Below are 27984 nucleotides of genomic sequence, written 5' to 3' on the forward strand. Positions count from 1 at the left end.
ACTACTTCTGACATCTGTTCTATATGTCTCTAATGAAAACATCCTCAAGTCCCTCAGCCTTTCCTTGTAAGACCTTCCGTCCATACCAGGCAACATCCTAGTAAATCTCCTCTGCACCCTTTCCAAAGCTTCCACATCCTTCTTATAATGCGGTGACCAGAACTGTACGCAATACTCCAAGTGTGGCCGCACCAGAGTTTTGTACAGCTGCAGCAGAACCTCTTGGTTCCAGAACTCGTTCCCTCTATTAATAAAAGCTAAAACACTGTATGCCTTCTTGACAGCCCTGTCAACCTGGGTGGCAACTTTCAAAAATCTGTGTACATGGGCACCAAGATATCTCTGCTCATCTACACTACCAAGAATCTTACCATTAGCCCTGTACTTTGCCTTCTGGTTACTCCTACCAAAGTGCATCACCTCACACTTGTCTGCATTAAACTCCATTTGTCACCTCTCAGCCCAGCTCTGCAGCTTATCTCTGTCCCTCTGCAACCTACAGCATCCTTCGTCACTATCCACAACTCCACCGACCTTAGTGTCGTCTGCAAATTTACTAACCCATCCTTAAACGCCCTCATCCAGGTCATTTATAAAAATGACAAACAGCAGTGGACCCAACACCGACCCTTGCGGTACACCACTCGTAACTGGTCTCCAGGATGAACATTTCCCATCAACTACCACCCTCTGTCTTCTTTCAGCAAGCCAATTTCCGATCCAAACTGCTATATCTCCCACAATTCCATTCCTCCACATTTTGTACAATAGCCTACTGGGGGGAACCTTATCGAACGCCTTGCTGAAATCCATATACACCAGATCAACCGGCTTACTCTCATCTACCTGTTTGGTCACCTCAAAGAACTCAATAAGGTTTGTGAGGCACGACATTCCCTTCACAGAACCGTGCTGACTATCCCTAATCAATTTATTCTTTTCTAGATGATTATAAATCCTATCCCTTATAACCTTTTCCAACACTTTACCAACAACTGAGGTAAGGCTCATTGGTCTATAATTACCAGGGTTGTCTCTACTCCCCTTCTTGAACAGGGGAAATACTTTTGCTATCCTCCAGTCGTCTGGCACTATTTCAGTAGACAATGACGAGTTAAAGATCAATGCCAAAGGCTCGGCAATCTCCTCCCTGGCTTCTCAGAGGATCCTAGGATAAATCTCATCCGGCCCAGGAGGCTTATCTATCTTCGCTCTCTGTAGGATTTCTAATACTTCTTCCTTGTGAATCTTAATCCCACCTAGTCTAGTAGCCTGTATCTCAGTATTCTCCTCGACAACATTGTCGTATTAATTTCTGATATCATCTTTGGACACCTTTTCTGCAACCCCTCAAGTGCCTCTATAGGGTCTTTACAAAGTAGCAGACAGAACTGCTCAGAAAAGCTTTTCAAATGTGGTCTAACCAAGGTTTGGTCCACGTTCAACATAACCTCCCTACTTTTCAACTCTATCTTTCTACAAGTTTTGGTTTGCTTTATGGTTTTGTTAACCTGTGTTACAACTTTAGTGATTTGTGTTCATATATCCCGTTGTTCTTCTGTTCCATTTAACTTCTTTTTCTGATAAGTGACCTACATTAAAATGAATATATGTCAATTTTTCAAATTTGCTAATTTCTTCCTGCATTTTTTTGCAGTCTCCCTCCTAATTTGGTGTTATGTGCAAATTTTGAACTTGTATTTTTTAACTTTCAAACTTGAAATCATTAATGTCAGTTGTCAATAATAGTCCTACATAGGTCCTTGCAGGCCACTGCTACGTACCTACAGTCCTTCTGAGTGATTGCCGCTTTGCCATAATCTGCAGTGCAGTTTAGCTTAGTTACCTGAGATGGTAGGAACTGCAGATGCTGGAGAATCTGAGATAACAAGCTGTAGAGTTGGATGACCACGAGCAGCACCACAGGAGCAGGAAAGCCGACGCCCCGGGCCCAGACCCCTCTTCAGAAATTTCTGAAGGGTCCAAGCCTGAAACGCCAGCCTTCCCGCTCCCACGACACTGCCCGGCCCGCTGTGCTCATCCAGCTCCACACCCGTTAGCCCAGTTCCCAACCTGGCTAGTGTATAGATTAATACTAACTGGAAAAGTTTGGTCCTGTTCCAGCTGGGACAATCTAGTTAAAGTAAAATAAAATCATGCCACTTTGTCCCAGTTGGATGTGTAATTGACAGGGACTTAACTTCATGCAGAGACTCAACATGAAGACCTTTATCTGGCTTACAAACAGCTAGTCATCCATTCAACAACAAAAACAGAAATTGCCGGAAAAGCTCAGGTCTGCAGTATCTGTGGAGAGAAATCAGAGTTAACATTTTGAGTCAAATGACCCTTCCTCAGAACTAGTTATCCATTCTACTACTTAACTGCAAATGGTCTGATTTTATCCACCTGTCTACTAACGTAATAACTTACCAAAGTTCAATCTTTACCAGACTGAAGTTTATAATTTACTACCGTGTGCTTCATCCTAAATTATGTTACATTCCAACAATGATTACATTTCAAAAGTGCTTTGGCGACTGTGAAGTACTTGGGGACATCCTGAGGTTGCAAACGGTGCTATAGAAATGCAAGTTCTTTCCTTTGTAGTTCTTGTAATATTCGTTTCTCACTGCATTGCTGCAGAATTTTCTGAGGTAAGGAAAACAGTAACTTTATCTAAGAAACATTCTACTGAGGCTTTATCTTGCCACAAGGATGTAACAGGATATAAGATCCTCTGATGGTATAGACTGTGTCCCATTAGCATGTTACACAGTCAGACTAATTCATAGGATCCCAACAGTGTGGAAACTGGCCCTTCAGCCCAACAAGTCCACACTGACTCTTGGAGCATCCCACTCAGACCCACCCCCTATAACCCACACACCCCTGAACACTACGGGCATTTCAGCACGGCCAATCCACCTAGCGTCCACATCTTTGGACTGTACTGGCTGGAGTCTACTGTATTCACTGCTCACAATGCAGTTTCCAAAATCTCTTAAACTAAGTTCGCACCTACCTGGATTGAGATGTGCTAACTCACTGCAGTGCTCATTCCAGATGGGGCCTTCCTTTGCTGATGAAATTCTGGGCTTGATCCTATATCTAGAAACCTGGCATGGATTTTACTCTGGAGAGGTCTAGACAGCTCACCTGCTTTCCAAATGTATAGTTGTCTGATGGAAACATTTCTTAACTGCTCAGCTGTAACTATTATTGTCAAATTTGATTCCTGGTGGATTCAAGGCTTTGTCACTAATCTCCACCTGTCCTGTCTTCAGGGTTATTTGGTAAACCCGTGCTGTTCATGAGCAACACCCACAGGAAAGCTTTCAAAGGGGAGAGTGATTGAAAAGTAGAAATTTTAGCCTGCATTTCAACCCGATATCTGCTCCTGAGCACATGGCCAGGTCTGTAGAAGACACAGATATGAAGTAGACTTTATTATTGCTCTGCCGTGGGGCAAATGCTGAGGATTTCTGCCTTCCTCAAGCTAGAGTGTGTCACAACTTAGTAGGTTAGCATGCTGGAAATACAGCTCCACTTCTCAAAACCTTCACAATTTTAATGGTTTTACCAACATATGCAAACTTCCCAATTTACCTGTCTTTTGGACCCAGGTTAATGAAAAGCAAGGACCAGATTTTTGTATTTCACAAGAATTACTAACTATTACAAATAAATAGATTTTTGTTTTAGGTAGACAATGATTAACCATCAACATATATCTCTAATAGTTAAAACTCTTAATCCCCTTAAAAATCTCTCCACATACACGTATACACACACACACACACACACACACACACACACGTAGACAGACACACAAAAAAGGCATTATGGGTGAAAGGAAAAACTGGGAAGGTAATTCAATAGTTACCGACCACACGGTTCACTGAGTTGATCTTTTTTGCATGCTAGCACTCTGTTCCTGTATCCCTCTTCCCCAGATTTTTTCATTGGCTTGCAGGAAGCATGCAGTGACTGATTCACAACTCCTAAAGTCTCTGATATTTTGATTAAAAACACTAGCCTAAAGCAACTGAGGGAAATAAATAAGCCTTTTTCAGGCTTTAGGTATTTTTTGCAGCACACAAAATGACACCATTTTCCATTAGGCGATTCAGAAGCTTCTGATTATTTCACCCATGTCCACAATTTGTTCAGCTACCTGGGATCCAATCACATTGTTGTTGCAGGCAGAAGGTCTTTGTCATTGATACTTGCTCATCGCTCCGCACTCCAAACAGTAATTGTTCATTTTGTCTACACTTTCTGGTGCCAATTTGTCTGCAACCAAACATCTGCCCCACTGGTTGACCAAGCAACAGTATACACAACATCTACAATCTTCTACAATCCTTGGTTTTTAAAACAGTTCTTTTCCCATTTCCGTCCCCAAGCAGAACAGAGAAAAATATAGACACTGTCTTTACAAGTGCAATTGCCAGAAGGATGTTTAGACTGAAAAGATGTATTTGTCAGAATTCAATTAGTGGATAGAGTTTGTACAACCAAAGTTAACACATTTGACATCGTCTTCTAGGCAAAAATCACAAATTTCAGTCACATCTCTCTTAACGTGTCACAACGCTTAAATTGAAGTCAAGCACCTTTTAAAATCTTCAGGCAAGTATCAGCTTCCTAATGGATAGTTCTATGTCTTGTGATGGGGTTCAGGATATAACAGTCAGAATGTAGTTTGGGAAGAAAGTATTGTTGAGCATTCTGATAATGTCATTTACTCCATTTTACTTTTTCTCTCATGGATTCTGTGCATGGCTAGCAAGCCAACATTTGTTCCAACTCCTAATTATCATGCAGAAGATTGTGGTCAGTGGCCTTCTTGAACATGCTGTGAAGTTACTGTACTCATTGTTGAGTCCTGAAGACTATAAAGTGCCTTATCAGAAAACTAGATCTTGTTCCTCCAACTTGTATTGATCTGTGTTGGAACATTGCTGGATGGCAACATTAGCATATGAGCAAATTGATTTATTTAAATATAAAGTAACTGAAGGTCAGGATTTATTATTACGTATGCAGCAGATGTGTTTTGCAAAGTGGTCACTCTGCTTGCTTTTGGTCTCACCGATGTAAAGGGCACTGCATTATGTGCAGCACATGCAGTAGATAGATTGAAGAAAGTACAAATAAAATGTTGTTTCACCTGTAAGTTGTGTTTGGGCCTTCAGTAGTGAGGATGGTGGTAGTGAAATGGCAAATGTTATACCTTATGCGATTGCAAGGAAAGATTCCATGATGTACTTATGGTGGAGGTGTCGGGGGTGGTGGATGGATATAATAGGAATGATGGAAGAATGAATCAGAAGGGGTGCACAGGAGTATGGAAAATGAGTTGGGTATGGCTAATGGCCTTGTCCGCTTTGGAGGAACAATTTCTCAGTTGAGGATGAAAGTGCACAAGTCTCAGGCAGTCATTGGAAGGTGGCATCATCAGAACACGTGATGGAGGTGGAGAAACTGGGAGAATGGAATGAATCCTTACAGGAAGCGGAGTGTGAGGAAGTGTACTTGAGATAATTGTGCAAGAAGGTAAGTTAGTAGTGGATTTCGCTGGACAGCCTATTCCCAGAAATGGAAACACTGAATGTGTTGATGAAAGCAGGATGGAATTTAGAAGCAAAAACAATGACTTTTCCAAATTCCACATGTAAGCAGGAAGCAGCACCAATGATATTGACATATGAAAGAGTTGTAGGTGGGGCTCGAGTAGGATTGGGACAAGGAATTCCTGCTGCATGGGGAGGTGATGGTTTAATGGTACCATTGCTCTGTTAATCCAGAGACTCAAGACATGTTTTGGGGACCTGGGTTCAAACTCCACTACAGTAAATGGTGGAATGTGAATTAAATTTTAAAAAATCTGGAACTAGGAAAACTGATATTGACCAAAAATCTGTTGTTGATTGTCAGAAAAACTGCATCTGGTTCACTAATGTCCTTTAGGGAGGGAAACTGCTATCTTCACCTGGCCTGGCCTACATGTGACTCCAAACCCACAGCAATGTGGTTAATTCTTAACTGCTGTCTTGGCAATTAGGGATGGGCAACAAATGCTGGCCTAGCCAGTGATGTCCACATTCAATAAATGAATTTTAAAATTGTATCCCACAAGGAAACAGACATAACTGGGACCCATGAAAGTATGCCATGATCACACCTTTTGACTTGGAGAAAATGAGATGAGTTCAAGGAGAAGTTGTTCAAAGTGTGAATGAGCTCAGTCAAGCAAAGGAGGGTATGAGGATTATTCAGGCCTCTTTTCAAGGAAGAAGTGAAGAATCTTCAAATCATCCTGCTGCATAAAAAAAACACCATTTCCAACCTCTTTCAGTTCTGAAGATGTGTCATTTCAAACCTGAAACATTAATCCCTTTCTCTCTTCACCAGATGCTGCCAATCCTATTATCTTCCTCATCATTTTCTGTTTTAATTCAGATTTCTATCATCCACAACATACTGATTTTAACCTTGAAAAGGCTGCAAATAAGCTTTTTAATTCAGATTTGGCTTCAGCAAACTGAAATAAAACAAGTTCGGCAGATTTTTAACGTACAAATTCTGGTCAAAACTAGTTCTACTTTGATCAAGAATTGCTTATAACTGTGGATAGATTCTTTCTTCTGTCCTTTACAAAACATTAATTATCCATTTTCAGCGCTATTATTCACAAACTTTTTGCTAACCCATTTTTAAAGTAATTGGAAGTCAGATTAACCAAAATGTGTTGCTGTTAGGAACACTGACCATATAAATAATGTGCTTTATGTATATATATACATATGTACATATTTGTAATATGTATATATTTTTAAAAAATTGTTCTTTAGTTTCAACGAGATCCATGATGCCAGGCTTGCCTTTTCCACCTATGAGCAATTGTACCAAAAAGGAATGGCAATAGATGAGTACACTTTAATGAGAGCGCTGAAGGTAAGATCAAGCAGTTTTGCATATAGAGAATTCAATTTATCTACTCTGAGCTTTGGAATGGTGTTACAATTTTTACTAGTCACAGGATTTAGATTTGTATACTAAGTGCATGCAATGCCAAGAGAGCTCATGCTCTTGAGCCACTTTTGAATTGTCCACTAGTCATGTGTGGCTTTTAATTTTTAGTAAAGGAGTGCTGTTTGCCCATGAATGTAGTTCAAAACTTTGAAGATAATATCAAAATATTATCGGACTCAATAAAATGTGATTTGTGGGAGCATTGCATCGAATTGACACTTCACATTAATTTTCTCCCTTCTGTATCTGAAAATGCTGACTGCTGCTGAGATACACATGTACAGATTATTAACGACCTCTAATGATTTTAGAAAGTGGATGGGACTCTGAATGTCAGTCAACTAGAAGGCGTCATAATTAAGTCTGTCCCTCATCGTATATGACTTCAAAACTTAGACAGTGCATAGGCAGGAACATCGAATGTGTCTTCTAGAAGAGGCAAATTGTAGCATTATCAATATCAGCTCTACCATACTTGATGACACGTGGGTTAAGAAGGTGCTGTATGAAGATCTTTGATGAATTTCTACATGCAACCCTGTCAATGGGGCACACTGCCACTACTAAGTGTCTGTGGTGGGAGGAGTGGATGCTTGTGGATGTGGTCCCATTCAAGTGGGGTGCTTTGTCTTGGATAATGTCAAGGTTCAAGCTGCACCCTTCCAAGCAAGTATTCCCTTACACTTTTGACTTGTACCTTGTAGATAGTAAACAGGCTTTGAGGAGTCAGGAGGTGACATTCCCAAATTAAATACCTGAAAATGAGTATAACTAATTTTTATCTTTTTATACCATCTTTTTATACTTGGTCAAGCTTGTAATCTAGTTCTTCTCTGAGGTTCTCCATGACTAATGAGAGACAGCATGGTCCATGGTTTGGAAACCTCCCCTGGACCTTTCCGAGACTTGAGGTGACATCTGCTTCAGGGAACACATTGTCCCAGAGAGACCAGAATTTGACAGCCGATTGGATGAAATAATTAGGGCTAATTAGATAATCGCTGAATTTCACTGTAATGGAGGCACTACTGAAAGCCTTATAAAAGGGGGATTGATGCCACTCTCTGAAGAGATGTTGACATGTGTGCAGACTGACTTGAAAGGACTGACTTGATCTATTGTAGGAGTGATAACTGCCATAATGGAACTCAACAAATATGTTCGTAACCTATTTTTGACTACTTCAGTCTTCTGCACTGTCAGTCTGTTTAAAATGTTACACAGGTCATGAGAAATGTCCTGCAACATGATGTAGAGGCAATAAATATATATCTCCAATTCAGCCAGAATTTTAATCAAATGTTGGAAATCATTTCTGCTGCCTGCACACATGACCAGTACAGATTAATCATAGCTTCTTTGAAAACTGGGTGTATTCAGACTTCTGAGCCAAGGGTGATCATTCCTTCATTCTCCTTCTCTTGCATTTTCAGTCCTCATTCTTATTGTAGAATTGATTCTTACTGGTGGTCAGACCTTCAGGCATTGTAGCCTTGGACTTGCTGTCTTGGACCTGCTAGCTACTTCCTTCTGATTTAGTGTCTCAAACTACTGCTACTGATGTTAAGGTTTCATGATAAAGATGCCATCAAAGTGATAAGAGTATGAGTCTACGTGCATGATTTTTCCAATAACATACTCCATATCATGTAAAACTCCATATCGTGTGAAATGCCAGAGAACTGGTCAGCAGTTAGCGGAGTGGCATTAATCCTTAAAGAGATGATTCCATTACAATATTTTCAGATTATTGCCAGTTTTCAGTTAAAACAATATATGCTGATAATTACCCAAATTAACCAGGCTTTCATAAATTAAAGAAAAGTTACTTTATTACCCATTAAATATGAAAAATGATAACAAACCATGCACACATAGACATAGTTTAAAAATGTGAATCAAGTAAAAGATAACAGTTAAAAGATATGTCGTCCAATGAAAACATATGGGTTGAAATTAGAAATAAGAAAGCGATGATCATTTTGTTGGGATTGTACATTTGGTCCCCCAATAGTCACAAGGAAAATGAAGAGCAAATATGTAGAGGGAACTCAGATATATGTAAGAAATAATAGGATTGTAATAGTAGGGATTTTAATTTTCTAAACACTGACTGGGACTGCCACAGTATTAAAGGTTTGGATGGTGAGGAATTTGTTAATTGTGTTCAGGAAAATTCTCTTTATCAATACATAAAATGTTCCTCCTTGAGAAGGATTATAGGCCTGTGACCAGAGGTGTTCCACAAAGATCAGTACTGGGTTCACCTTTATTTGTCATTTATATAATCAAATAGGAGGCAAGGTTAGTAAATCTGCGGATGACACCAAAATTGGTGTGTAGTGGAGAGTGAAGAAGGTTATCTAAGATTACAAAGAGATGTTGATCAATTGGGTCAATAGGTTGAGGAGTGGCAGGTGGAGTTTAATTTGGATGAATATGAAGTATTGCATTTTGGTAAAATAAACGAGGGCAGGACTTCTACAACACTACACAGCACCCTACTATTAATTGTATAACAGAGAGCCTAGGGTTTCAGGTACAGAATTCTTTGAAATTGCATCACATGTAGATAGTGTGATTAAGAAGGCATTTAGCATGCTTGCCTTCATTGCTCAGAGCTTTGAGTATAGAAGTTGAGATGTCATATTGAGGTTGTACAAAATGTTGGTTAGTGTGCAGTTCTGGTCACTCTGTTATAGGAAGGATATTATTAAACTGAAAAAGGTTCAGAAAAGATTTACCAGGTTGCCGGGAATTGAAGGTTTGAGTTAATGGAGAGGCTGAATAGGCTGGGACCTTTTTCACTGGAGCATTGAAGGGGTGACCTTATAAAGATTTATAAAGTCATGAAGGGCATAAATAAGGTGACCAGCAGAGGTCTTTTCCTTAGGGTGGGGGATTTCAAAACCACAAGGTGTATTTTTTAAGGTGAGGGGTGATAGATTTCAAAAGGACATGAGGGGCAACTTTTTTTACTCCTGTGGCCAATGAGGATACAAAGATGTCTGTCAAAGCTCCAGCAATTTGTTCTCTTGCCTCAATATTCTGGGATAGATCTCATCAGGATCTGAGGATTTATCTACCTTAATACTTTTTAATAGTGACTTGGCTTAGAAACTTGACACTCCCCTCCTTGGGATCATCCTCCGTCAATTCCTTTGGTGAATACTGACACAAAGTATTCATTTAGGACGTCACCTATCTCTTCTGGTTCCACATAGATTCTTTCCTTTGACCTTGATTGAGCCAACCTTTCCCTGGCTACCCTTTTGCTTTTTATGTATGTATAAAAAGCCTTGGAATTCTCCTTAATCCTGTTTGCTAATGATTTTTCATGACCCCTTCTTGCCCTTCTAATTCCTTGTTTAAGTTCTTTCCTACTTTTCTTAAAATACATTCAAGGGCTTCGGCAGTTCCCATCCTCCTTGACCTTGTGTTTTCTTCCTTTGTCGTTTTGACCAAGGTCACAATATCCTTGGTCATCCAAGGGTGACATAACTTGCCATCCCTATTTTAAAGCGCTCAGGAATGTATTTCTCCTGATCTCTTATAAACTGCCATTTGAAATACTCCCCTCGATGTAGATTTACTCTGATACAGCTCCCTCCAATCAACCTTCTCCAGTTCCTGTCTAATATTGTCGTAGTTCACTTTCCCCAAATTTAACACCTTCACCTGAGGACTCCTGTTGGCCCTGTTCATGAGTATCTTAAAACTCACAGTATTAAGGTCACAATCCCGAAATGCTCCCCTAATGAAACTTCACTCATCTGGCCAGGCTCACTTCCCAAGACCAAGTCCAGTCTCAGTCCTTCCCTGGTTGAACTGTTTATATATTGTGTCAAGAGATCCTCCTGAATGGCCTTTACAATTTCTGCCCCATCCAAGCTCCTAGCATGTAGTGAATCCCAGGAGTATAGAGGAAGTTTAAACCATCCACCGTAACGACACTGATGTTTTTACATCTTTCTAAAATCTGTTCATATTTCTTCCTCTATCACCTGCTGGCTGGTGGGAGGCCTGTAGTATACCCCCAGCATTGTGATTTTACCTTTCCTATTCCTTAGTGCTACCCATAATGCGTCACTGCATAAGTCCTCTGATGTATCCTCCCTCAGTGCAGCTGTGAGATTATCCTTTACCAGTAATGCAATTTCCCCACCCCTTTTACCTCCCTTTCCCTCATGTCTGAAACATCTAAATCCTGGGATGTTTAGCTGACAGTCCTGTCCCTCTTTCAGCCAAGACTCTGTAATTGCAATAATGTCATAGTTCCAAGTATTAACCAAAACTCTTAAGTTTATCCACCTTGCCTATTATACTTCTCGTATTGAAACGTGCATTTCAGACCACCTCCCCTGCTCTTTTCAGCAGCATTTCCCTGCCTGTTCTTGTTCTTAATAATGTTAGCCTTGGTTTTGACCTCTCCCTTTGATTCTCATCTAGCAACCTAGTCCTCTTGTTCCTATCTCCCGACCACACTAGTTTAAATCCAACCACTCTACCAAGGATGTCAGTCCTGGTCCTGCGTAGATATAACCTGTCCAGTTTGTTCAGATCTCTCCTTCCCCAGAAATATTCTCAATGCCCCACAAATCTGGATACGCCCCCTCCCCACACCATGTCTTCATCCTCGTTATCCTGCTGTTTCCACTGTGACTAGTTTGTGGCACTTGTAATAATCCTGAGTTAACTAACTTTGAGGTCCAACATTTCAACTGTCTTCCCAGTTTTCTCCATTCTAATTTTAGGAACTCATTGCATTTTTTTAACCTATGTCGTTAGTACCAACGTGTTCGCTCTTCCCCCTCCAAAATGTCCCACAACTGCTCCGAGACCTCCAGAACTCATAGCACCAGGGAGGCAACACACCATACTGGACTCTTTTTTGCAGCCACAGAAATGCATATCTAGTCCCCTTACACTTGAACACCCTGTAGCTGTAGCATTTCTATTCCTGTCTCACCCTCCTTCTGCAGCAGAGCCAACCATGGTGCCATGAATTTGGCTGCTACTGTTATTCCTGAGAGTCTGTTCCCCTTAACAGTATCCAAAATGGTATATCTGTTTTGCAGGGGAATAGCCACAGGTGATTCATGCACTGCCTGCTTAGCCCTCCTGCTCTGCCTGGTGGTCGTCCATTTCCTTCTTGCCTGTAGATTCTGAGTCTGCAGTGCAACCACCTCTGTATACGTGCTAACCTCGACACTGTCCACCTCGTTAATGCTCCATAGTGTCCCCAGACGTCGCTCCAACTCCGAAACCTGGTCTTCTAGGAGCTGGCAGCTGGAGACACTTCTTGCGCACATATAGGTCCCATGCATTGAAAATATGCCCTGCTTCCTGCATCGAGCATGAGGAACAAAGTATGATTTGGAACTGTCCTGCCATGTCATTACTCCTTTAAGTTAATCAGGTTAGTTAATCCTTACAGTGTTAAATATTTTTAATACTAAGTTGAAGCTTCTAATGGTCTTTGCTCCAATAACAATTTCTCAAAACTTACCCATTACTTACCAACAATAGTTTCGGCTCATACTTCCTTACCTGCTGGAACTTTTGCTGCCGACCTTCCAATCGTCATGTTCTATGTCCTCTGAATCCTGTCTCTCCCTTTTATTTTGGTTTTTATGGAACACTACAGTGATGTAATGTTTTGGGCTAACCATTCCTTAACAATACACTTCACTCCCAAAATGCAAACGAGTGACAATTGAGTACCCTCTGTTTGAATGAGTGATAATGGGAACTGCAGATGCTGGAGAATCCAAGATAATAAAATGTGAAGCTGGATGAACACAGCAGGCCAAGCAGCATCTCAGGAGCACAAAAGCTGACGTTTCGGGCCTAGACCCTTCATCAGAGAGGGGGATGGGGTGAGGGTTCTGGAATAAATAGGGAGAGAGGGGGAGGCGGACCGAAGATGGAGAGAAAAGAAGATAGGTGGAGAGGAGAGTATAGGTGGGGAGGTAGGGAGGGGTAGGTCAGTCCAGGGAAGACGGACACGTCAAGGAAGTGGGATGAGGTTAGTAGGTAGGAAATGGAGGTGCGGCTTGGGGTGGGAGGAAGGGATAGGTGAGAGGAAGAATAGGTTAGGGAGGCAGAGACGGGCTGGGCTGGTTTTGGGATGCAGTGGGGGGAGGGGAAGAGCTGAGCTGGTTGTGTGGTGCAGTGGGGGGAGGGGACGAACTGGGCTGGTTTTGGGATGCGGTAGGGGACGGGGTGATTCCTTCTTCCCTTCCCCCACCACATCCCAAAACCAGCCCAGTTCGTCCCCTCCCCCCACTGCATCCCAAAGCCAGCCCAGCCTGTCTCTGCCTCCCTAACCTGTTCTTCCTCTCACCTATCCCTTCCTCCCACCCCAAGCTACACCTCCATTTCCTACCTACTAATGCCATCCCACCTCCTTGACCTGTCCGTCTTCCCTGGACTGACCTATCCCCTCCCTACCTATACTCTCCTCTCCACCTATCTTCCTTTCTCTCCATCTTCGGTCCGACTCCCCCTCTCTCCCTATTCATTCCAGAACCCTCACCCCATCTCTGATGAAGGGTCTAGGCCCGAAACGTCAGCTTTTGTGCTCCTGAGATGCTGCTTGGCCTGCTGTGTTCATCCAACTTCACACTTTATTACCCTCTGTTTGAATGTTCTTCCTCCTGCTTATCACTGGGGATGACTTTCCACGCTACCTGTCACGCCCATGCTGACTGCAAAGTCTACACTCAGAACGCAAACAAGCAACAACTCAGCACCCTCTGGTTGTGAGAGAAAGTGCAACAATTGAATTTGAGCTTAGAGAATAAATACAACCAAGTTCATCATTCAGAGCTCCAGAGGCATGGGACAAGAATCTGCAATTACTTAGTAAAATCACTAGAGTGTGCAGGCAGTCTGTTGGGTAGAATTTTGATAACTTGATCGAAATGGTACAATTGCAGCAAGTTGCGTAAAAATCCTGTAAAAATAAACCAAATCAAAGAAAAAAAAGTTGCAGGTGACAATCTAAAGAATAGACCTGGCGTGGCACAATATTTTGGAGTAGGATTTCTTATTATCAGACATAAAAAACTACTTTACTATTCATGTCATCTGCTAAGAACAATATGAGTGATAGACACCAAACTTAAAGTCCAATGAGGCTGCACTGTTCTGTGTCTATAAAAGCATCAAAAGAAACATCTAAGACTCATATCTAAAAAGGACATTAATCTTCTGGCATGTACGTTTGTTTAGTGCCTCATTGCACAAATTAATAATGACATCATTGCAGGTTGCTGCCAAAATCTAAGTTTTAACAAGTTTCTAAACAAAACATAGCTTTGAGTGGGGTTCCCACCAACTTGACGTTAAATCTGCAATTGGACCTTAGCCCCAAGCTTTCCTCCTGTTCTTGCCATTTTCCACTGCTTTTCTTCTCCCCGTTCCTATGGCTGTGTTTCTGTGTAAATTGAGTAGTGTATTATCTTTTGTACTTCTAATGTATCAACCTTGTCCATTCTTTATACGGCCTGCTTCTGAACTGTTTTGATGATTCCTTTGTTTTCCAGCCTTCAGATTTCTGCCTCTACCTTTACACATAAGGCAAATGGCACAGCGTGGGCCTTGCAGAATCATGGCATTGCTTCTTGGTCCACATGCAAAGTGGCCTTGGTTCCTTCAATAGACCTTCCCGAAAGACTTCCACGTACTAAATTAGGACTTCACTCAGGCAGTCGTTTTCTAATCAAAAAATGTTGAGCCAATCTAAGTGAAACTTTCTCAATTAATTTTGCCCTTTCAAGCTTGTGTCCAAGCCTTTTACTACGATCAATGGTAACTGAACCAGCTGCTTCTCATAAGAGAATGGAACCAAAGTTGTACCCTTAATCAGTAAAAGTTCCTCGGTGTAGGCTGTTGGTCTAGCCAAGGTCTTGTGCAAATGTGAGGGTCGGAGTCCAGAGCAAATTTTGGTAAAGACTGGTTTGGTCATCACTGAAATGGCTGCACCAGTATCAATTTCCATTAGAACTAAGGTGACCATTTAACAACCCATTTATTTTAATTGATTCTGACTTAGATGTTGCTAAGCAATTTAACTGTTCCAAACCAGATGTAGGTGGACTTTCATGCATTGCCTCTCCTGGATACCGGCCTTCGAGCTCTCTTACTCTTGTTGACTTGAGTCTGCATTCCAGCAGCAACGACAATGGCTTTCCAGCCCGAGTCTGAAAAAACTTCGAACTGTTTGACCTAGGCTTGGCTTTGTTTTGGGGTTTTACTATGGACTGACCTAGAGACCCTCTGTTCAAGACATAAATTGAGTGAGGCTATGCAATTGCCTCCACTCAAATGGTAGTGTCCCCCAAGCCCAGTCGACTTGGTGAGGGTGTACACTTCCATCAGAATACCCTGCAAGTTATGCTCCACTTGCTGCATTTTGCAATGATAAAGCCTGTTATGGTGCCTGCTCGAAGTCCAGTTAGGTTTCAGCTACTAGGCACTTCTGCATAGTGACATCATCGATCCTACTCTCGTTGCCATTGAAATAACTTCACAAAGGCTTGTATCCCATCACCAAGTCATCCTTTATTTACACATGGGGAATCCTTGACACTGATCCAACTCTCTCAGAGCCAGATCTCTGCATGAACAGGCTGTTTGAAACTCCAAGATAACAAAGTGTGAAGCTGGATGAACACAGCAGGCCAAGCAGCATCTCAGGAGCACAAAACCTGTTCTTATCTGTCAGCTAGGCCTCACTGATTGGACCAGGTTAAAAGCCCCAATCGAGAAACTCTAATTCTATGAGGTCCACCTGGCTGACCTCATTAGAATCACTACCGTAGCCTTTTGGGTTCAGCAAAGTTGCTTACCTATTGTGAAATGCTCTAATTGCTGCATGAGTGCAGTGAATCAGAACCTGAACTTGTGAGAAGTATGTCATACCAGCAGCCTGTAGAGCCTGCAGCCATTTCCTTTGTCTGCTACTGCCTATGGGAAAAGTTATTAAATTGATCTAGAAAAATAGGATGTCCCCTGAAGATGAAGGATTCTAGAAATGGGATAAATCAATCACGGTTAATCAGAGAAACCAAAGATAGAATCAAAACAAAGCAAAAACAAAAACAATATTTGGCAAAGATTAGTGGTAAATCAAGAGGTTAAGGAAAGTTTTAAAAAAACAAACAAAAGAGGACCTAAAAATAATAGAGAGGAGATAAAGTTGCGTAAACATCTAAAATAGAGAGAAGCCAAAATGTGTATCAGTGAATATTTGCAAATGAGACCAGGAAAATAATATGGAGACTAAGGAAATAGCAAAGGGTTTAATAAATACTCTGCATCAGTCTTCACAATAGAAGACACTAAACACATTCCAAAATCACTAAATAATTAGTAGGAGAGGAAACAGGTACAATGGCTATCACTAGAGAAAAAGTGGGCGGTCAACTAACGGGGCTAAAAACTAATAATTATCCTGAACCTCATTGGATGAATCTTCAGATATTAAAGGAAGAGACTACATAGTCAGTAGATGACCTAGTAGTAATCTTCCAAGAATCATTGGATTGTGAAAAAAGCCACGGTGGATTGAAAAACTGCCATGTAACACTTTTATCTATAAAGGAAGAAGGTAAAACACAAAACAAAAGCTAACCATAGACACCCCCACCCCCGACCACCAAAACATCATCTCCCAGACCATCCAGTAACCCCATCATGTCAGGTGACCTCCCACCCGCAGCCTTATTGTTCCCCAACTACACCACCCGCTTCTATATCCTTCCCAAAATCCACAAACCTGACTGTCCTGGTCAACGCATTGTCTCTGCCTGCTCCTGCCCTACCGAACTTATCTCCACCTATCGTCACTCCATTTTCTCCCCCTTGGCCCAGGAACTCCCTACCTACGTCCGTGATACCACCCACGCCCTCCACCTCCTCTAAAACTTCCAATTCCCCAGTCTCCAACACCTCATCTTTACCATGGACGTCCAGTCCCTATACACCTGCATTCTCCATGCAGATGGCCTAAAGGCGCTCCGCTTCTTCCTGTCCCACAGGCCCGACCAGTCCCCCTCTACTGAGACCCTCATCCGCTTAGCCAAACTCGTCCTCACCCTCAACAACTTCTCTTTCAATTCCTCCCACTTCCTACAGACAAAGTGGGTGGCCATGGGTACCCACATGGGCCCAAGCTATGCCTGCCTCTTTGTAGGCTACATGGAACAATCCCTCTTCCGTAGCTACACTGGCTCTAAGCCCCACCTCTTCCTCCGATACATTGATGACTGTATTGGCGCTGCCTCATGCTCCGACAAGGAGCTTGAACAGTTCATCCACTTCACCAACACCTTCCGCTCCAACCTTAAGTTCACCTGGACCATCTCTGATACCTCTGTCTCCTTCCTGGACCTGTCTGTTTCCATCTCTTGCAACCAACTGGAAACCGATATCCATTTCAAGCCCACCTTGGGATAAGGGACTGGGGGAGGCGCGGGGGTCATTTTTAACCCATAGCTACAGGTGTGACACAGGGAGCAGTCTTGGGGCTGCAGTTATTTACAATATATGTCAATGACTCGGATGAGGAAAATGAATGTATTGTACCCATGTTTGTGTATGACACAAAATTAGGTGGAAAGCAAGTGATGAGGATGATACAAAGAGTCTGCAGAGGGATATATAGGCTAAGAGAGTGGACAAAAACTTGGCAAATAGAATGTAATGTGGAAACATGTGACATTATGCACTTTGGCAGAACGAACCATAAGAGCTGACTATTATTTAAATGGTGAAAATCTGTGGTAACCTAAAGCACAGATTGATTTGGGAGTATTTGTGCATAGATCACAAAAAGCTAGCAGCCAAGTTCAGTAGGCAATAGGGAAGGCAAATGAAATTTTGGCCCTTATTTCATAGGGAATTGAATGTAAAAGTTACAAGGCTTTTCTAAAGCTATACAAGGCACTAACCTGACCACAGTTGGAATATTGTGAACAGTTTTGGCCTCTTATCTAAGAAATGATATACAGGCATTTCAGAGATGGCTCACCAGATTGAAATTGGGTATAGTGGGACTGCCTTGTCGGGAAAGGGTTGAATAGGATAGCCTGGTACGCATTAGAATATAGAAGAATGTGAGGGAATTTTATTGAAACAAAGATTCCTAAGGGTTTTGACAGGGTTGATACAGAAGAGTGGTTTCTCCTTTTGGGAGAGTTTGGGACCAGAAGGCATAAGCTTAGAATAATGAGTCACACAGTTAAGACAAAGATGAGGAATTTCTTCTGTCAGAGGCCAGTATATTTGTAGTTCTGAGGAAGAGTCAGTGGATCCGAAATGTTAGCTCTGTTTTTCCCTTCACAGATGCTGCCAGACCTGCTGAGCTTTTCTGGCAACTTTGTTTTTGTTCCTGATTTACAGCATCTGCAGTTGTTTTGGTTTATATTTGTAGTATACTTTGCTGTAGTGTGCTGTTGAAGTTGGATCATTAAGAATATTCAATGCTGAGACGTATAGATTTTTAGTCAGTAAAGGAATCCAGGGTCGTGGGGAAGAGGCAGAGAAGTGGAGTTGAAATTAATCAGATCACGTGTAATCTCATTGAATGGCAGGGCAGACTTGATAGGCTGAATGTCTACTTCATCTATGTGTTTGTGACTAGCTTGAAGAAGACATTAATTGCAGACTGACTAATCTTACTTTGATCAGTCCCTGGAAAGGGGTCCTCAGATGAAGTGAAGCTTCCTCATGCACTGGTCCTCAGAATATTTATGGCAAATCAAGAGCAGCTCTGTGATCCTCTGACCGTCGCTTGCTGCTTCAATCTCCCATCTTCTGCTTCTATCTCCCCTCTTCCAGTTGGAACGTGGGACTTGTACCAAGCCTGAGTTATCATTCTTAGGAGGTTAGATGAAAATTTCTGAAGAAATTGGAAGATGGTATGTCTTCACAATCCACCTGTGTTTTAAATGCCACCTTTATATGTAAGATTTTTACGGCTGAGACATAGAATTTGGTGAAATAAGGAGAAAAAAAAACTTAAGCCTGAAGCTCTGAACTGAAATCAGAAACTGTTGAAAATAGAGACGTCTACCAGCATTGGGGTAAAGAAAGGATGGCTTTCATTACGGGTGGAGATTTCTTTTCGTCAGGTTTGACGAAGAGAAGAAATAAGGGAAAACAGATTAATGTTCAGTGTTTAATAGTCTATGAACAAATTTTCTTTTAAAAGATAGATTTGAGAAACACTGAATATTTGTGCCTTAGCTTCGCAAGTGATGAACGTCAAAATACTGATGTATAGAGAGGTATTTTGGACTATATTATAAGCACTAATTGAGCAACAATTTGCAAAAATCTAACTAACTGCTAAGCTGCATCAAAACTTAGACACAGCTGTTCCAAAAGACAGTACAGGAATGTTACCTTTATTATTAGGTATGCATTGAATCATTCTGTAGATAGACACAGTTCTTATAAGAAAAAGACCACTTGTCTTTCCCACACCCACTGTCGGTGTTGAATGTTTTGCAAAACTGGTTTTGAATGAGCTGCTGCAGATGCTAATCGGGTATTTGAACAGATAATTAGAAAAATGGACAAAAGCATGCTTTACCTGCAATTGGGAGATGCGAACCAATAGGTTTTAAAGGGCCACAAAGCCCACTGGAAAGAACTCAGCTGAAAACTGCACTACTAGGAAACAGCCTCACGTAGAGGTCTTTTCTCCAGACCCCAGGTTCAAGGAATGGGACAATTTATACAACTTTTCGTGAACTATAGTAATGTGAAAATGTTTATATACTTGGTTACGTGGGTCTTTTCAGCATTGTTACTGTTGATTGATTAAATGGTTGGTGCTGTCTTGTAACCCATGTAATTATACAAATCTTGCTGGCTTTTGATGTCTTCAGTCACATTTTTGAGCCATATAATAATAATCCAGGAATCCAGATTCATATATTTCATTAATTAATTTAAACGTCTATTCTGTAGTAAGCAATCACAAAATATCCTCAACTATGTCTGGGACATCACCCACGCCCTCCACCTGCATCAAGACTTCCAATTTCTTGGCCCCCAATACCTCGTTTTCACTAATGAACATCCAATCCCTGTAAACATGCATTCCACACGCGGATGGCCTAAAACCCCTCTACTTCTTCCTCTCCCACAGGCCCAATCTGGCCCCCTCCTCCGAAACTCTCATCCGCCTAACCAATCTCGTCCTTACCCTTAACAACTTCTCCTTCAGCTCCTCCCACTTCCTCCAGACTAAGAGGGTGGCCATGGGAACCCACTTGGGCCCAAGCTATGCCTGCGTTCTTCATAGGATATGTGGAACAGTTCCTCTTCCGCAGCTACACAGGCACTGTCCTCCACCTTTTCCTCCGCTACATTAATATATTGACACTGCCTCATGCTCCCACTAGGAGCTTGAACAGTTCATCAACTTTACTAACATCTTTCACCCAACCTCAAGTTCACCTGGACCATCTCTGATACCTCTGTCTCCATCTCTGGTGAATGCCTCGAAACCGACATCTATTTCAAGGCCACCGACTCGCACAGCTACTTAGACTACACCTCTTGTCACCCACCTTCCTGCGAGAATGCGATCCCCTTCTTCCAATTCCTCTGCATCTGCTCCCAAGATGCTCCTTCCATTCCTGAACATCCCAGATGTCTCTTATTTCAAGGACCACTACTTCCTCCCCTCAGGGGTTGAAAATGCTCTCGACCACAGCTCTCTCATTTCCCACCCCTCTGCCCTCACATCCCCTCCCCACAACAAAAAACCAAGACAAAATCTACCTTGTCCTCACATATCACCCCACTAACCTCCGTACTCAATGTATCGTTCGCCACCATTTCCGCCCCCTACAATCTGACCCCACAACCAGAACTATATTTCCCTCCCCACCCCATCTGCTTTCCATAGGGACTGCTGTCTCCTCGACTCCCTCGCCCACTCCACACTCCCCACTAGCCACACCACCTTTCCCTGCAACTCCAGGAAGTGCTACACCTGCCCCTTCACCTTGCCACCCTCCCCACCTCCATCCCACGAATCAAACAAATGTTTCACATCAGACAGAGGTTCACGTGCACATCTGTTAATATGGTCTGTTGCATCTGCTCCTCTTGATGTGGCCTTCTCTACGTTGGTGAGACCAAGTGGAGGCTCAGAGACCACTTTGTAGAGCAGCTGCGCTCTGTTCGCGAAAAATGACAACACCTTCCAGCTACGAACCATTTCAACTCCCCATCCCACTCCCTGGGTGACATGTCCATCCTGGGCCTCCTCCAGTGTCACAATAATGCCACCTGGAAACTGGAGGAGCAGCACCTCATATTCCACCTTGGGCGCCCACAACCCAATGGTCTCAATGTGGACTTTACCAGTTTCAAAATCTCCCTATCCCCGACCTCATCCCATGACCAACCCTCTCATCCCCACCTCCTTGACCTGACACAACCTGTCCATCTTCTCTCCCAGCTATCTGCCACTCACACCTCACTGACCAATCCCCACTGCTGCCTACCCACACTCACCTATCACCATCCCACCTACCTTCACCAGCCTCACCCCTCCTCTCTCTACTTATTTCTGGAGCTCCTCTCCCCCTCCTCCATTTCTGAAGAAGGATCCCGACCTGAAACATAAACTTTCTTTCTCCTCTGATCCTGCTTGACCTGCTCTGCTCCTCCAACTCCACACTGTGTTACCAAAATACTGTTTCTCAGTTCTCCAGCTTATCTGATACATTTACGTAAATTGTGCATGGTATCCTTCTTTTAGACCTTGCACCAATACTTTAGTCCTGAGCATATATTTAAGTAAATATATTACCCTCGGTAGTAGTGAGCCACTGTTAATTGTGCAGACCTGAAAACCTTCACCTTATTAGCGGAAAAATAATTATGACCATCAATTGTAAGTTACATTGTTCCATTTGCACCAATGAAATCCTTTACAGTTTCCTGTCCAGAACATCAGGATGGAGTTTGCAAGGCTAAGTGGCTATTTCACTACAGGACACAAACAAATTTACAATGAGCCATGGCTTAAGGTATACAGGGGCTATGCTGATTGACTCTCACAACCTAAACATCTAGCTTAAGTTCCCATACTCCAGCAGCCATCTAAATATCAGAGACATTAGACATTCATCCTCTAGCAGTGTGCTTGTGTCAGTTTTGTGTTCACCAGAATGTGCTTCTATATAGGTAATCCACCGTGTGAATGTCTATGTGCTCATAGAGTTTGTGGTTTTATGCGGGGGAGGCCTTAATGTTACTTCCTCCAAGACCTACAATCGTGTCTCCTCAGAATTATGATTTGCATGTCTTAATAGAGTTGGGCCTGAGGCTGCAAAGAAAGACAAAAAAGTGTTAGTGTTATGAGCTGCTGACCTACCCCAGGTTTCATTAAAATGTTGGTGCTTGATGTATGGTTAGAAATAGCAGATTAGTGCGTTTCCTATCAGATTGTTCAGTCTGATGATTCAATCTCCTCTCCAGCACATGCATATTCCACTTGGTATCTTGCCAGCTTGGTGGCCTGCTCCTTGAAGTGGGCCAGGAGCCTTATGTCAGGCATCCCTCTTCCCTTCTCTGACCACTGTTCTGCTTATTGTGCATCTTCTTCTGCATAAGGAGACAAGTATTAAGAGACAATAGAAGGGGTACAAGTTGCTTGCATTAATAGATACAGAGATGTCTCCGGGCTGTGATTGGCTTTGTGCGCTACTAGTATGGAGAATCTAGTTTTGTTTGTTTTTGTGGGATGTGGGCTTTGCTGGCTTATCAGCATTTATTGCCCGTCCTTAGTTGTCCTTGACGAGGTGGTGGTGAGCTGTCTTCTTGAACTGCTACAGTCCATCTGCAGTGGTTGACTTACAATACAATAAGAGAGGGAATCCATGATTTTGACTTGGTGATAATAAAGCAACAGTGATCTATTTCAAGTCAGGATGGTGAGTGGCTTGGAGGGGAATTTGGACGTGATGGTGTTCTCAAGTATCTGCTGCCTTTGTCCTTCTAGGTGGAAGTGGTCATGAGTTCAGAGGACACTGTGTGAGGATCTTTGGTGCATTTCTGCAGTGCATCTTGTAGATAGTACATGCTGTTGCTACTGAGCTGCTACTGGTGGAGAGAGTGGATGCTTGTGGATATAGTGCTAATCAGGCGGTCTGCTTTGTTCTGATGGTGTCAAGCTTCTTGAATGTTGTTGGGGCTGCATGGAGTGGAGGTAAGGGAGCAAGTGGGGAGTACTCGCTCACTGTCCTGACTTGTGCCGTGTAGAGGATAGACAGGCTTTGGGGAGTGAAGAGATGAATTACTCGCCTTGGGGGAAGTTATGTGTTAAGGAGATCTGAATGAAATTTAGTTCAGTACTGTCAAAGAGCTACAGTTTATGAAAAACAATAAGTATTATATGATGCATGTATCTGACATACCTATGAGATGTTCATCCCAAAGCCATTTTGGTGGTTATGATCTTGTCTCAAGCAAGACTTTGATGAAAAGCTATCAATTGTCTATGTTCACGTATTTATGAAGAAAGCTCAGTGAGCAGATGGTGAGCTTCTGGGCATTGTTGCTGCTTTAATTTTTAAAGTTTGAACCCTGGCAAATGTGTCAGATATAGTATCACCACTGTGCAAGTAGTGCTATGTAGTTAGCTGCAGTGAAGTGACAGACATTGATAATACATGAGGTATCTGATGGAGATGCCTGGCACCCAATTTTATGTGTCACAGTCTTCTGCAGTTGCAACTTTGCAATGCTAACTCTCACTCATAATGGCAGGAAGCATTGAGTAGACAGTGATACATTCCCTAGCTGAGTGCAGCAGACATTTATAGAATCCCCATAGTGGAGATAGAGGCCATTGGGCTATTGAATCAGCACCAACCCTCTGAACAGCATCCCACCCAAACTCAGTTTCTCACCGTATCCATGTAACCCTGCATTCATCATGTTGTAGCAGTGAAGCCAGATTTTCTAGGCAAGTCAATGGCCACTAACCTTTGCAGCCACCTCTGTCCAGGCTGCCTTTATCATCTCATCACCACCTAAAAGGGAAAGAGCTTTTGATAACCTCTAAGGAGAAGTCACTAAAACTTGATACTTTTGGCCAGGTCTCTGACATCTCCAGAGGTGAGTCAGGGTGATGAGCAGAGTTGCAAGAAATTCCTGCTTTATAAAGAATGAAGTGTCATTTGGATGTCTTTTGAGCATGACACAAGGAGGTCGGAACCTGGGAGCATAATTTCTGCCTGGGCTATCCATTAGGTTTGTTGTTTTACCTGTGCAGCATATGCCCTGAGCTGAGATTGGCTTTTATTCATTCATGGGCATTCATGGGGTGTGGTCATCACTCACTGGGCCAGCATTTCTTCTCTTTTCCTAATTTCCCTTGAAGATGATGGTGAACTGTCTTCTTGAAATATGCTAAGAATGCCAAGAATGGGGAGAGAAACATTCATGAACTAGAATGTTTCGAGCAGGAGATGGAGTTTTGGTTTTCTTGCCCAGATGGATAGATGAGTGGCAGATGGAATGCACCCTTCATAAATGAGAGGTGATGCACTTTGGAAGAAGGAACAAGACAAAAGAGTACACAATGAATGGCAAGACACGAGGAAGTTCAGAGAAATGGAATGATCTTAGGATGCTTGTCCACAGATCCCTAAAGATGCTTGCCTTTGTCAGTCGTGTTATAGATTATAAGAGGAGGGAGGTTGTGTTGAAGCTGAATGGAACTTTGGTCATGCCACAGCTGACTACTGTTTTCAGTTCTGGTTACTTCACTATGGGAAGGGTGTGATTGCATTGGAGGTTGTGCAGCGGAGATTCCCCAGGATATTGCATGTGTTGGAGCATTTCACCTATGATGAGGAACTGGATAAAGTTGCATGGTTTTCTTTGGAGCAGAGAGAGTTGAGGAGTATCTTATTCTTTTAATTCCTAGAATCTCTACAGTGTGGAAGCATGCCATTTGGCCCAACAAGTCCTCACCAAATCTCTGGAGAGCATTCCAGACTCAATCCCCTGCCTTATCCCAGTAACCCTGCATTACTTATGGTTAATCCACCTAACCTACACATCCCAGAATACTATCGGCAATTTAGCATGGCCAATCCACCTAACCTACATGCCTTTGGACTGTGGAAGGAAACTAGAGCACTCAGAGGAATCCAATGCAGACACAAGCAGAATATGCAAATTCCACACTGGCAGTCGCCCCATGCTGAAATCAAACCCGAATCCCTGGCACTGTGAATCATCAGTGGTAACCACTGAGCCACCATACTGCCCTGATAGAGGTGTTTAAGGTTATGAAAGGCATAGACATGGTAAATTGAAAGCAGCTGTTCCTCTTAGTTGAAAGGTCACTAACAAGGGGCATAAATTGAAAGGAAGAAGGTTTAGAAGGGATTTGAGGAAAGCTTTTGCACCGAGAGATTGGTGGAGGTCTGGAACGCATTGTGCAAGAGGGTAGTTCAGGCATGAAATCTCAGAATCTTTAAAATGTACTTGGATGAGCAGTTCAAGGCAATGGGAATATGGGACTGGTTTAGACAGGAGTGTATTTTTCGCAGTAAAGACTTATTGGGCCAAAGGGCCTCTTCAGTGCTGTCTGATTTGATGACGGATCTTGTGAGACTACGTTGGAAGATAATGTAATCAATAATACTACACCTGGATGTACAACATTAGCTGGTCATGATATGGGCATTGGAGAATCAGGCCCAATAAAACAGTACTCTTTACAACCTCTACTACAACTGCTTGGGCCTCCTGGTTCTGCTGCTGCCGCTGCTGGATTCTTCAAAAGAAAATTAGTACTCTTTTCAATTGAGACCAGAAAGCAAGCTCATGTGGAAACAGAGGTTCAGTATCTGCAGGTAATCACTGAGTTTTGTTTTCTTCATTCGTGGGTTAGTGTTGCTGGGTGAGCCAGTATTTATTGCCAATCCCGTTTGTCGCACTTTAAAGGCAGTGGTAAGTCACCTTCTTAAATTGCTGCAGTCCACTTGGTATAGATAGACCAATAATTCCATGTATCTGCTCCCTCCGCTCCAACCCCAACCTCACCATCAAACCCGCAGACAAGGATGGCGCAGTGGTGGTATGGTGCACTGACATCTACATCGCCGAGGCCAAACGCCAACTCTTCGACAACTCCTCTTACCGCCCCCTTGATCATGACCCCACCCCCGAGCACCAAACCATCATCTCCAACACCATTCATGACCTCATCACCTCAGGGGACCTCCCAGTCACAGCCTCCAACCTTATTATTCCCCAACCCCGCATGGCCTGTTTCTGTCTCCTTCCCAAAATCCACAAACCTGCCTGCCCCGGTTGACCCATTGTCTCAGCCTGTTCCTGCCCCACCGAACTCATCTCCACCTATCTGGACTCCATTTTCTCCCCTTTGGTCCAAGAACTCCCTACTTACATCCGTGACACCACCCACGCCCTCCACCTCCTCTAAAACTTCCAATTCCCTGGCCCCCAACACCTCATTTTCACCATGGACGCCCAGTCCCTATACACCATGCATGCAGATGGCCTCAAGGTCCTCTGCTTCTTCCTGTCCCGCAGGCCCGACCAGTCCCCCTCCACCGACACCCTCATCCACCTAGCCGAACTCGTCCTCGCCCTCAACAACTTCTCTTGCGATTCCTCCTACTTCCCACAGACGAAGGGGGTGGCCATGGCACCCGCATGGGCCCCAGCTATGCCTGCCTCTTTGTAGGTTACGTGGAACAGTCCCTCTTCCACACCTACACAGGCCCCAAACCCCACCTCTTCCTGCGTTACATTGATGACTGTATCGGCGCCGCCTCTTGCTCCCCAGAGGAGCTCGAACAGTTCATCCATTTCACCAACACCTTCCACCCCAACCTCAAGTTCACTGGGCCATCTCCAACACATCCCTCACCTTCCTGGACCTCTCAGTCTCCATCTCAGGCAATCAACTTGTAACTGATGTCCATTTCAAGCCCACCGATTCCCACAGCTACCTAGAATACACTTCCTCCCACCCACCCTCCTGCAAAAATTCCATCCCCTATTCCCAATTCCTCCGCCTCTGCCGCATCTGCTCCCACGATGAGGCATTCCACTCCCGCACATCCCAGATGTCCATGTTCTTCAAGGACCGCAACTTTCTCCCCACAGTGGTCGAGAATGCCCTTGACCGCGTCTCCCGCATTTCCCGCAACACATGCCTCACACCCCGCCCCCGCCACAACCGCCCAAAGAGGATCCCCCTCATTCTCACACAGCACCCCACCAACCTCCGGATACAACGCATCATCCTCCGACACTTCCACCATCTACAATCCAACGCCACCACCCAAGACATTTTTCCATCCCCACGCCAGTGTCTAATAGTGTGATGTCCCGTTGTATATTGCCTTTCCTCCAACAAACAGTGATAGGGACATGAGACATTTTTCCATCCCCACCCCTGTCTGCTTTCCGGAGGGACCACTCTCTCCGTGACTCCCTTGTTCGCTCCACACTGCCTTCCAACCCCACCACACCCGGCACCTTCCCCTGCAACCGCAGGAAGTGCTACACTTGCCCCCACAACTCCTCCCTCACCCCTATCCCAGGCCCCAAGATGTCTTTCCGTATTAAGCAGAGGTTCACCTGCACATCTGCCAATGTGGTATACTGTATCCATTGTACCCGGTGTGGCTACCTCTACATTGGGGAAACCAAGCGGAGGCTTGGGGACCGCTTTGCAGAACACCTCCACTCGGTTCGCAATAAACAACTGCACCTCTCAGTCGCGAACCCCATTTCAACTCCCCCTCCCATTCTTTAGATGACATGTCCATCATGGGCCTCCTGCAGTGCCACAATGATGCCACCCGAAGGTTGCAGGAACAGCAACTCATATTCGGCTTGGGAACCCTGCAGCCCAAT

The sequence above is a fragment of the Stegostoma tigrinum genome, chromosome 7 (assembly GCF_030684315.1).
Source record: "Stegostoma tigrinum isolate sSteTig4 chromosome 7, sSteTig4.hap1, whole genome shotgun sequence".
Classification (NCBI taxonomy): Eukaryota; Metazoa; Chordata; class Chondrichthyes; order Orectolobiformes; family Stegostomatidae; genus Stegostoma; species Stegostoma tigrinum.